This window comes from Phascolarctos cinereus, unplaced genomic scaffold, assembly GCF_003287225.1.
Source record: "Phascolarctos cinereus isolate Bilbo 61053 unplaced genomic scaffold, phaCin_HiC Scaffold_726;HRSCAF=1367, whole genome shotgun sequence".
NCBI lineage: Eukaryota > Metazoa > Chordata > Mammalia > Diprotodontia > Phascolarctidae > Phascolarctos > Phascolarctos cinereus.
Genome location: NW_027556098.1, coordinates 202,130,987 through 202,143,435, shown reverse-complemented (window position 1 = coordinate 202,143,435; position 12,449 = coordinate 202,130,987).

Here is a 12,449-nt window from a genome sequence, read left to right as displayed (position 1 = left end):
GTATTTTCTTCAGTGAGCTTTTGGATTTCCTTTTCTATTTGGCCAATTTTGCTTTTTAAGGCATTCTCCTCATTGGCTTTTTTGGACCTCTTTTGGCATTTGGGTTAGGCTATTTTTAAAAATGTTATTGTCTTCAGTATTTTTTTGGATCTCCTTTAGCAAGCTGTTTACTGGTTTTTCATGATTTTCTTGCATCACTCTCATTTCTCTTCTCGTTTTTTCCTCTACTTTTCTTATTTGCTTCTCAAAATCATTTTTTATCTCTTCCATGGCCTGGGACTGATTCATATTTTTCTTGGAGACTTTGGATGTAGGAGATTTCACTTTGTTTTCTTCTTCTAATTGTATGTTTTGATTTTCTTTGTCACCAAAGAAAGATGTTATGGTCCAACTTTTTTTTGCACAGTTTGTTCATAGTCTTAGCCAATTTCTTGAGATTGAAAGTATTAAGGTAAGGGTCTGCTTCCAGTGTGGAGAATGTACTGTCCCAAGCTTTGGGGGTTTGTGCAGCTGTTTTCAGAGATACTTCTAGGGACTTATAAGTTTTCAATTCTTCCAAAGTGGTATGATCCAGGGCTAGGTGTTTACTACTCCTTTGCTAGCCTGGGCTCTGGTCTATGAGTGAGCACAATAACTCTTTTTTGCCTTGGAACTGTAAGGAGGATTCCTCTCTACAACCACCACAACCTCCACCTCCCCCTAGGATCGCCACCTAGAACTGTGACCCAGATCCAAGAATAGGCAAAGCAAGAGAATCCTGCCTCAGCACCAACAAAGAGATCCCTGAAATCCCCCTTTGATCAGCCACTTGATTTCCCCTCAGTCTGTGGCCAGAATCTCTAGAAGCAGCCACTGCCCTGGGGCTATGCCAGGACTGAGGTTGGAACCAAGCTACCCTCTCACCAAGGTCACAGACTTTTCCTACTGACCTTCCAAGTTTTCTTTGGTTTTTGTGGGTTGAGATGTCTTGAAACTGCCACAACTGCCTGTGATTCAGTCCTCTGAGGCCTGCTTCAGGTTCACTGAGGCTTGTTTTGCCTGCATGCCAATACTGAACTGTTTTTCTCTCCCAGCCTGGCACAATTGACCTTTCTAATCAACCATCCGGGTTGTCTTAGGTGGAAATTTGTTTCATTCTGACTTTTTGTGGGTTCTGCTGCTCTAGAATTTGTTTAGAGCCATTTTTTTACAGATATTTGGAGGGGTTTGGGGCAGAGCTTAAGCAAGTCACTGCTTTTATTGATCTGTCTTGGCTCCACCCCTCACCCTTCCTTTTCCAAGCTATTGACTCTTTCTTACACACCTTTCATTTCTTTCCCCAATTTTTCTTCTACCTTATTCTATTTCTTCTGTCTTATTTGACTTTTAAAATCCTTCTTGAGCTCTTCCAAGAAGGCTTTTGGGGCTTCAGACCAGTTCATAGTCCATTTTGAGGTTCCAGATGTGGGTTTGTTGACAATGTTGTCCTCTTCAGAATTTCTGCCTTGATCTTCACTCTTCTCATAATGTGAATCTACGGTAAGTTTCCTTTTGGTCATGGTGTTTGCTTATTTCCTGACCTTTAAAAAAATGAGTTCTCTTGCTGGGAAGCAGGGGGCACTGACCCAAGATTCTTCTGGGAGCCTGGGACTTTGTCACTGAGTGTGTTTGGTGGGGCCTCAAATACTGAAGTTGGACACTGTAGGGTTCTGAAGGATTACCTGATGTTGGGCTGGAATCAACAACAGTGGAACTTCAAGGGTAGAATTGGGTAGTTTTACCCCTGGAGGTTATCTGCTCACCTGGGCCCTTCTTTTCCTCCCTTTCACTTTCTTTGGCTCCTTACAGATGGATGTTTTCCTCCTGCAGAATGTTTTTCTGCCTGAGGCTTTCCCCCTTGGAGCACTTCCCCAGGCACTGGGAAACTTGACTGTCATAGAACACTGAGTCATGTGGTGATTTTCCAGTCCACTTTCCACTGGTTCCCCTGCCCATGCTGGACACTGGGGGGGTCTGATGTTGGTGTTTACCTGCTCTACTGCCTGGGATTCAGGATCTCCCCCTGGTATGCTGAGGTAGGGCTTTCAGCTAGCTTTCTGAGGTATCTCCAGTTCTGTACGGCTCCCCTTCCCCCAGGGCAAGAGAAGCCTTTCCTGTTTACCTGGGTTACCAGACTGTGGCACCCTATTTTTCTTCTGGTTTAGCTGTTCCAGGGTTTTGCCTAGGGTGATATTTTCTGGGCTGTCAGAAGTTAATAAGGGACAGCAAGAGCAACTTATGTCTTACTCCACCCTCTTGGCTCCTGGAAGGGGAACTTTATTTTATTCTGAACTTAAGAAATAAAACAAGCATTTGCATAACATAGAAGAATAGAGAAAAAATGAAACTGCAAATCTAATATGTAAAACTGGCTATTCCTTTTAAATTCATATTATCATGTAACTTTCTTTTCCCTTTTTTTGTTTCCCCCCCATAAAAAATGTCTACCATTAAACACAAAAATGTGTGTGTGTGGTGTGTGTGTGTGTGTGTGTGTGCACGTGCGTGTAAATTTCTTCTGTACATACTTCTATTCATCGGTACTACCTCTGGAGGAAGATAGTGTATTCCTTCATATGTACTTTATAGTTAATTTAGATATTTATAATAACCAAAATGACATAGTCATTCAAAGTTGTTTGTTTTTCATATTTTTTTTTTGGTTTTCAGCATTCACTTTTTATAAATTTTGAGTTCCTAATTTTATTTTCCTTCCCTCCATGCCTCCCAAGATGCCATACAATCTTACATAGACTATACAAACAATAATATTAAATAAATTTCTGCATTATTCATGTTGTAAAAGAAGAATCAGAACAAAATAGAAAAACAAGAAAAAAAGAGAAAATACTGTATTTTGATCTTCATTCAGACTTCCTAGTCCTTTCCTTGGATGTGGATAGCATTTGCCATCATGAATCTTTTAGAATATCCTTAAATGATTGTATTGCTGAGAAGAGCTAAGTCTATTAAAGCTGATCATTGCACAACATTGCTCTTACTGTGCACAATGTTCTCCTGCTTCTGCTCACTTCATTCAGCATCAGTTCATGTTAATCTTTCCAGGATTTTCTCAAATCAGCCTGCTCATCATTTCTTATAGAACAATATCATTCCATTACATACATACACCTCAGCTTGTTCAGCCATTCCCCAATTGATGAGCATCCCCTCCATTTCCAATTCTTTGCCACCACAAAAATAGCTGCTATAAATATTTTTGTACATGTGGGTCCTTTTACCATTTGTATGATCTCTTTGGGACATAGCGCTAGAAGTGCTATTGCTGGGTCAAAGGGTATGCACATTTTTGTAGCCCTTTAGGCATAGTTCCAAATTGCTCTCCAGAATGATTGGATCATTTCACAACTCCACCAACAGTGCATTAGTGTTCCAGATTTCTTACAATTTCTCTAACATTTATCAATTTCAGTTTTTTTTTTGTCTTAGTAACCAATTAGAAGGTATGGTTTTTCAGAGGTGAATATGTGAGAGTGACAGCAATTTACTGCTTCCTCTACAATCTTGGCTCCTGGAAGTGAAAATAAAACTTTAACAACAAAATAATACCACCATACAAATATTTGAAATTTTAAGGAAATGCATTAGTTTCTGAGGGTGATCTATGTATTAGATTATTTAAATGTGTTTTTGAAAGTGACAGGAACATTATACCAGTTAAGTATTCTTATTTTTCCTTCTTTCAGGGAGGTAAATTCCAAATGATCAAGTGGATTGCATACTATCATTGGTAGAACATGAAAAATCTACTAGAATCAACATGTTCCCTGATTGACTAAAAGGAAATTGGAGCCTTGTGAATGACTTAATGATTTCCAAATATCAATTTTAATTCTATATTTTCTGCATATTAAATAATCTCCAATAAATCAATTATTTTTGTCCTTTGGAGTGTGTTGAGAAAGAGGATAGGAGAAATGAGAAGGAGCTGTTAGAATTGGAAAGCAACATGCAATATCATTGGCAAAAGAAGGGAGCAGGTAGTTCTATTACCAGTGTAGTAGATCTTTTTACTTATGGAAAACAAGTTAATTTCATGGCAAAAAAAAAAATCTATGAAGCTTTGAAGTGAAGATGCTCAAAAATGGGCTCATGTGTTCAGGTAAAATTTAGAAAGTAGTGAAGAAACATGGAATAGCAATCTATAGAATTAGAATTGGAAAACTTGAGCTCAGGTCCTGGTACTTCCATCAGCTGGTTTTTAACTTTGGCAAACTCTTTTAAACTCATTATGCCTTAGTTTCCTTAGCAGTGGAATAAAAAAGGTAGATCATGCTTTATTGAACTTATTTTATATATTTTTCCAATTAGTATAAACTCTAACCTTGTAATTTCTTATTGATTAATTTGACTCTGTCAATCTAGTTTAATTAAGAAGGGGTTAGCAGTCTTTGGGAGTTAACTGATTATCATTGTTTTCATTTGTGAGCACACTTTCAAGTGAAAGTGCTTTCTAAAAGGCATAGAAATTATGCAACCTAAAATTAAATGCATTTGAAAAATGTTCTGAAAATCATGTAAAACATATACATATAAATAGTTATAAGCATCACAAAATTATGAATGGGAATCACTCCACTACACACTATAAAAAAAAATCTGAGTTCTAAGTAAGTTTGTAAAGTCTGCATAAAGGAGTAAGAGACATACTAATACTCAAATTGATATGATATTTTGTCATTGTGGAAATTTCCTCCAGTGATGCACATTAATCAAACAAGTTCAGCTTGAGTGTCTCTCCTTATTTTCCCATCATTTCAATATAGGGTTTGGAGGGCCTACCCGATATGCTGGAGAACTGCTCCCTGTTCTATGGAAATGATGAGAATACTAATGGGAGAACCCAGCTATCTATTCTCATACCTTATTTTTGCTACATTGTCTGCACACCTTTTTTTCAGTCATATGTCTATCCTACATCACTCTAACATTTTTATTTATAATAAAATCCACCATGTGCTTCTTTATTACCATTTAAAATTTTCAATTTCAGTTCTTCAGAGATTATAGTGTTGCATTTCTCACAGTAAAACAATATTAGGGGAGTGGTATTGGGGTTAAAGGTGAACTTTGTTTTTTATAGAGTAACATGAAAACATTGTTTTTGTTTTGTTTTGTTTAGTTGATTTGTTTTGCTTTTACATGGCAAACATTTACAGATTATTCCTAGTTTATGACAGGTATGAAACTAAATCAAATAGCTATGTAAAATTACTTCAATACCCTCATCTGAAAGTGTTGTAATATTTCATGTCTGTAGCACTCTTTTCGCCTCCCTGCTATATAATATGTAGCATAATGTAATATTATACATACACACACACACACACACACACACACATCTATGTATAAAGATGCATATAGAGATATCTGGCCCCTCATTCTTTGAGAAAAAGAAAAGGAAAGGGAAAAAAATATTACTTGTAACACATGTATTGTTAAGCAAAGCTAATAACAATGGCTGTATTCCAAAATATGTATGTGACAATCTGCATTCAACTCTCTGTCATGGATAGCATATTTTATCATTTCTCTGGAATCACAGATAGTCATTATATCTATCATAGTTCTTACAGCTTTTGAAGTTGTTTGTTTTTGTATAATTTCTCATTGTTCTTGCTGTTGTTGAGACCTCCAGTCATGTCAAATTCTTCATGACCCAACATATCATAGTGTCCAAGGGGTTTTCTGAGCAAAAATACTGGAATGGCTTGCCATTTCCTTCTCCAGTGGATTAAGGAAAACAGTTTAAGTGACTTTCCCAGGGTCACACAGCTAGTAAGTGCCTGAGGTTGAATTTAAACTCACGTCTTCCTGACTCTAGGCACAGTGCTCTATCCACTGAGTCACTTAGCTACCTCAGTAGTATTATTATTGTATACATTTGTTCCTCACTTCTACTCATTTCATTTTCATTAATTTGTAAAAGCCCTCAAAATTGTTTGTCTTTATAATAATGATATTATGGTACAAATTGTTCTTCTGGTTCTTCTAACTTGACTCTATATCAGTTCATATACTTCTTTCCCATATTTTGGAAATTTTCCACTTGATTTTTTCTTACAGCACCATATTACATCACATTTATCTAATACAATTTATTCAGTCCCCGTTTTTGTTTCTGTTTTTTTTTTTTTGCCATCACAGATGAGGAAATTGAGGCAAACAGGAATAAGTGACTGGCCTAGAGTCATGCAACTAGTAAGTGTCTGGAGTCAGATTTGAACTTAGGAAAAAGAATCTTTCTGATTCCAGGCCCAGCACTCTGTCCACTGTACCACCTACCTGTTGCAATACAACCTGCTTTCCTCCAATTCAATTATGCAATTCTAGAGACAGTTTACTGTACATTTTTACACGTGGTTAGTCTCATTGTCTGTAGTAGCGCAAAACGATTCTCAGAAATAAGTTTAAAAAATGGAATTATTTACTGATTTGCATTGGTCTTGTTTTGCAAACAGTTTCTCATTTCTTCACATCTAATTCACTTTGGCTTGATCTCAAACAATTGGGGTAATGTCTTCTATGAGTTTAAAAGAACATTTGGCTGATACAACCAGTTTGTAGTTATTTTTTGACAATATTATAACACAAGTAGGAAAAAATTTTATTTTTGTATGGTCATTTTCATTATTGTTACTAAAATGAGTGATTGGCAAAGCTCAAAATATTTAGGGGTTAAGTTACCAATTGTGAATGCTTCCCTGAAGTTTACTGAGATGTAATTAGTATTGAAGCTGGCTAAAAATCTTGCAAACACAGACTTCCTCGTGATATTTCCAGCAAATATAGTTCATGCTTGCCAGAGAGTTTATAAGAATAGATTTCCTTGCCATATTTGGTTTGCAGAGAAAGTCTAGAGAGGTGGGAAAATATTTTAAAACAAATTGAATGAATAGTTTTGAATATTTTTAGGAAATGAAAAGATTTGCTTTAAGCTCTAGGTAAAGACAGTTTGATTTTCCTTTTGTCTCATGTGAATAATCCTTTCAAAAATATATGATGACATTAGGTTCAGAATAAGCAATATCCATGGGAAAACATAATTATTTTCAGTTCAGAAAGTTGTAATAAATGAGGGAAGTGGGTGCTATGTTTACAATGTTGAAAATAACTGATTATTCATCCAAGTTGTATATGTGCTTTCCACATATTTAATAAATGCTTGTTGACAAGATTAGAGAAAAATTTGACCTCAGAGATAGTAAAACCTGAATTCAAGTCTAACCAGTAGCCCACACTAGTTATGGGACCCTCACTAAGCAAATAATGTAATTTCTCAGTGTCCCATAAAGCTTTCCAATACTATGATTTGCATACAATTATGTATCTACACAGTATGAGTTCCTTCACTGCATTGTACCTTATACAAAGCAAACCCTAGACCCAGAACAACAAGGTTAGGACATCTAGATCCCAATAATTTATGGGAAAAGCCAAAATATTTAAAAAGAGAGCTTTTTTGCTTATAGGTTTCCTTTGCTTTGTTACTTTCATACTTTATGTTCTCTACTGACCCTCATTGATCCCAGAATCTGTCCAAACTTATATCAGATTCAGATAGACTGAGAAAAGCCAAAGAACAGCTAAGTTTTTTTTTACCACATTTATAATACTTCTATATTTAAGGATTACTCAGTGCTACCTAGTAACTAGGTAGTGATGAAATGTCTAAGGCTCAGTTTCCTTATCTGCAAAATTGGGATAATAATATTCACACAATCCGCTTTACAGAGTTGTTTTGAGGAAATTGCTCTGTAAACTGCAAAACACTATAAAAAAGTGAGGTATTATGATGGCATATAAGTGCTCAATAAATATTGGTTGGATTAATTAATGAAGTGAACAAATGAATAACTAAAAAATGATGGAGTGTGCTTCCCTGCAATAAAGTGCCTGCAGGTTAATGAATCAAATCCTAACAAAACCATATAATACATTCTTATTGAGGAATTTGTGAGTAAATCAAGACTTCTAGAGTGCCTTACTGAAAACATCCAAATATGCAGATTGTAGAATGCAAATATCACCCTGTGGGAAAGGAATATGTCATTGGGTCTTGCTATACCCAAATTTACATATTGACATACTTCATAATTATATTCCAACTTATAAATAAAAAGTATGTAGGAAATTGAAGAAAAATAAAAGCAGACATAAAATGGAAATTTTATTCACTTTGTCAACTACCTTCTTTGTTACTTTTTTATTTCCTTCTTTCAGGGGAAAACTAATATCCACATAAAATATACAAAGAAAAAAATATCCCACTTGCAAATTGACAGTACTTTTATTCATACATGTTTCACCCTGACTCATTACACATCACCATGATGCTCCTGTACTACATATTAAAATAAGAAATGCCTATATAAATACAATCATATTTATTCCCTCACTTTACAGCAGTGAGTGTCATGCCTTGTGTTTCATTATACACACACACACCACACACATGCATACATACACGTGCATGTGACAAACAAATCCTGTGTCTTTCAAAATCCTAGTTTCTTTCTACCTACATGAAAGAATCACAACTGTTACATATAAATTTTTATAAAAATTTGAGGACTAATATCCATTGTGACTTAGCTAGTCTGTTGTAAATGAAATACCCTTATACTTTTAACTTCTTGGTCTGAAGCATAAAATACTAAAAATTGTAATCCTGGCTTTATGTGCCTTTGTTTTTAATAGCAATATTAGGAAAGATTTTTTTTTCAATGATATCTTTCACTGAGTTATACTGGAGACAATTTGAGGGGTTGATTGCTATATTTTCAATCTGACCATTTGTATTTCTGAAATAGGCAAAAAATAGGGCTAGAGTCATTGTTTTGTTGACTGTCCATATTTCAGAAAATAAAAGGAAATATCTAAACAATGCACATTAAACTTAAAATTGTATCCAGAGTTTTGGGAAGAGCCATTGTTAAACATTTACCACCACACACCTGTGTTTACAGATCATTAGCAATTTCTATTTTGTCCATTTGTAAAACAGGGGTTATCATAATTCTCTGCTTAATAGTGATTGTAGAAGCATAAATGAATCAATAGGAATTGGAATTTTTTTTCAATGTGGTATCTCCCTCCACCAATGTATAATCCATTATAAACTTAGAAAAACCTTATTTGGTTAGGCTCATAGATAATCAATGACTTTATCATGATCACCTAGCTTTTAAGTTCCAGAGGCTGAGATGCTAACCCAGGACTTCTTTTTACCAGTTGAAAGACTATAGCTCCTATACCATACTGCTTTTTAGAAATATAGATTTTAAAAGACAAGAAGATTTATAGCTATATTAAAAAAATTATGTGTGAGCAGCATGCCATTTATTAATATCTAAAAAGTAAGTGTTATATAGACACATTTTGAAGGAAAAAGTAGAGTAATATTTAGCATTTTTAGTATTTTGTATATTATATTTAGTAATATTAATATTTAGTAATTTTAGAGTAATATTTTAAAAAGACAAACATGAAAAATATTTAGAGAGGGAAATCTTTTGCAACAGTTTTTTTCTAATTAATATAATAAAGTATTATAGCTAAATCATAATATTAATCTTTTAGTGTACACAATTACGTTGTGGAATGTATGAGTTGAATCATGCACAAATCATATTTTATTCAATTCCTTTAAAGTATTTTATACTTTTGCTGCTATAGAAAATAAACTTTACCAGTTCCCATCTTTTTGCATTCAAAATTTGGTACTCCTATTGGGGAACAGCTTCAAAAAAGGTGTGGTACATAAAAGTATTCAAATATTGTTATGCTGTTAAGAATTGATAAATATGGGGGCAGCTAGGTGGCTCAGTGGATACAGCACTGGCCCTGAAGTCAGGAGTACCTGAATACAAATCCAGCCTCACACCAAAAACTTGACGCTTACTAGTTGTGTGACCCTGGGCAAGTCACTTAACCCCAATTACACCTCCCCCCAAAAAAGAATTGATAAATATGATGAATACTTAGAATCATGAAGAAACATATTTAAATTGATTCAAAGTGAAGTAAGGAGGAGCAGAAAAACAATATGTTCAATGGTGACAGTGATGTAAATAGAAAGAACATGATAATACCACAATTGAAACAATACTGTGTAATTACAATGACATTGCTTGGCCCCAAAAAAGAAATATAAGAAGGCCCCACTCCATCCTCTCATTTTTGAAGAGCTCTAGGACTCTTGGTTTTGAACATTGCCTAGAAAGTCAGACTTATTTCATAGGTTTTCATTCTTCTGAACTGTTTTTTTTTTAATTTTCATTTTTTAGCCTACTATAAAGGATTGTTTCTGGGAGGTGGAGAGTGGTACATTGGAACATTAATACAAATTTATTGAAAAAATGAACATAATTAATTTCTTTCTCCTGAGATAAATGGTGATTATACAAGATTTCACTATAGATTTTCAACAAACATCTAAAATATGCTAGGCATTCCACAAATCTACTACTGACTAGCATCAAACAAGTAGAAAAATAGGGAACAAACTGATATTGAAATCCTATTAAAATCTCTAATCAAGCACTTATATAAACCTTAGTTCATGAAGGCTATCCAGCAGGGAAAAAACAAAAAACAAAAAAATCTCTGGTAGATCCTTCAAAGCTGGAAAGAGTTTGATCTTAGGCTGAGTAATATACTTCAATTCTCTTGTCTGAGAACCAGTCTACTTCTAATCAAAAAATCTTCAGCACCAGAAGGATATTTAATAATTGTTTTCTGATAATAGTAATTTGTGCCCTGAAATCATTAAAGACTTAATAGGTCCTAATTATATTCAGGGAATCATGCTTATTTTTTTCAAAGCTATTAACAAAATACTTCAAAAAATAGCATAAACCTTACTTTCAATCTGCTTGCCATCTAGAATCAAAGAGTTTATTTGTTTTCATGAAATCATGACCTGAATGATGAAACCATGTATATTTTAAAGTATATAAGAAACAGATCAGAAGAGTTTTTAGTTATAGGTTAGTTCAGACAGTTGAGAGAAATGAAATAAATATAACTGTTCAATGGAGTTAATAAAAGTAAATCACTGTGAGAGGGATCTCTGAAAAATGAAAATTAAATTTAGAGGAAAGCTTGGAGATAATAGGTAGTCAAAACATAGCAGGACCACAGTGGTAAAGGAGAAAGACTTACTACAATTCAGTTTAATTTGATAAATATTTATTAAGTACCTACCATATACTAACCTTAAGGATAAGAATACATGAATGAAACAACATATTCTGCTGTAAAGGAGGTTGTAAACCATTATACTGGGGAATAGAAATAAACAGAGAAGTTAATATTGAGATAATTTAGCAGAATTAGAAAGGTTTCAAACAACTAAAGGATCAGAATGCAACATTTTTTGAAAAACATAGGAGATAGTTCAAAATTAGTATTTTTGGCTTGGAACAATAAACCCAACAAGGAATACACTGAACCATGAAATTTAAAAAAAAAAAGCTATCTCAAAAATAATATAGAAAAACAACATAAAGTCATCAAAATAAAGGAAGATTATGGCAATAATGCACTTCTCACTGCTATTCTTCACGGGTTGATGTCATTGACAGCAATTCTATCCACATCTCCTTTTCCTGTGTAAGTCTTGTCTATGTCTTCTCATAAATCATAAATAGAAAATCTACACACTTAGGGCCTTCCTTCAGATGTTAACAATTTTCTTGGCACCAGTGGTACACCTGGAAAATCCTAGGTCTAGTCTCAAATCACCCCTTTTGCAGATCTGGCAGTAGTTCTTGGATGATATATTATATTTCTTTCTTGCCATTTGTGCAAAGGAGAAATATGTGCCATTTGTTTAAAGGAACAAAATTTCAAAATGCAGTATAGGCTGCTCTCATTCTCTGAACAAATATTTATGCATTTACTCTATGACAGTCAATGTGTTAGGAAATGGGCATAACAAAAGCACAATGAGTTTGTATATTTAAGGAGATTGCATTATATTGATCAGGAACAAAATGTAATCATTTTTTTTCTTTTTAAATATTTTATTTTTCCAATTAGATATAAACACAATTTTTAACATTCATTAAAAAAATTTAAATGCCAAGTTCTCTCCCAGCCTCTCTTCTCATGCCCCTCATTGAGAACACAGCAATTTGAAATAGATATACACACGAAATCATGCAAAGCATATTTCTATATTACTCAGGTTGTGAAAATACAAACCAATAAAAAAAGAAAAAAATTAAAACAAATATGCTTCAATCTGAATTTTGACTTCATCAGTTCTTTCTCTGGAGGCAGTTAGCAGTTTTCATCATAAGTCCTTTGGGATTGTTTTAGGTTATTGTATTGGTGAAACTAGCTAAGTCATTCATGGCTGATCATCATATGGTTTTACGGTTACTGTGTACAGTGTTCTCTTA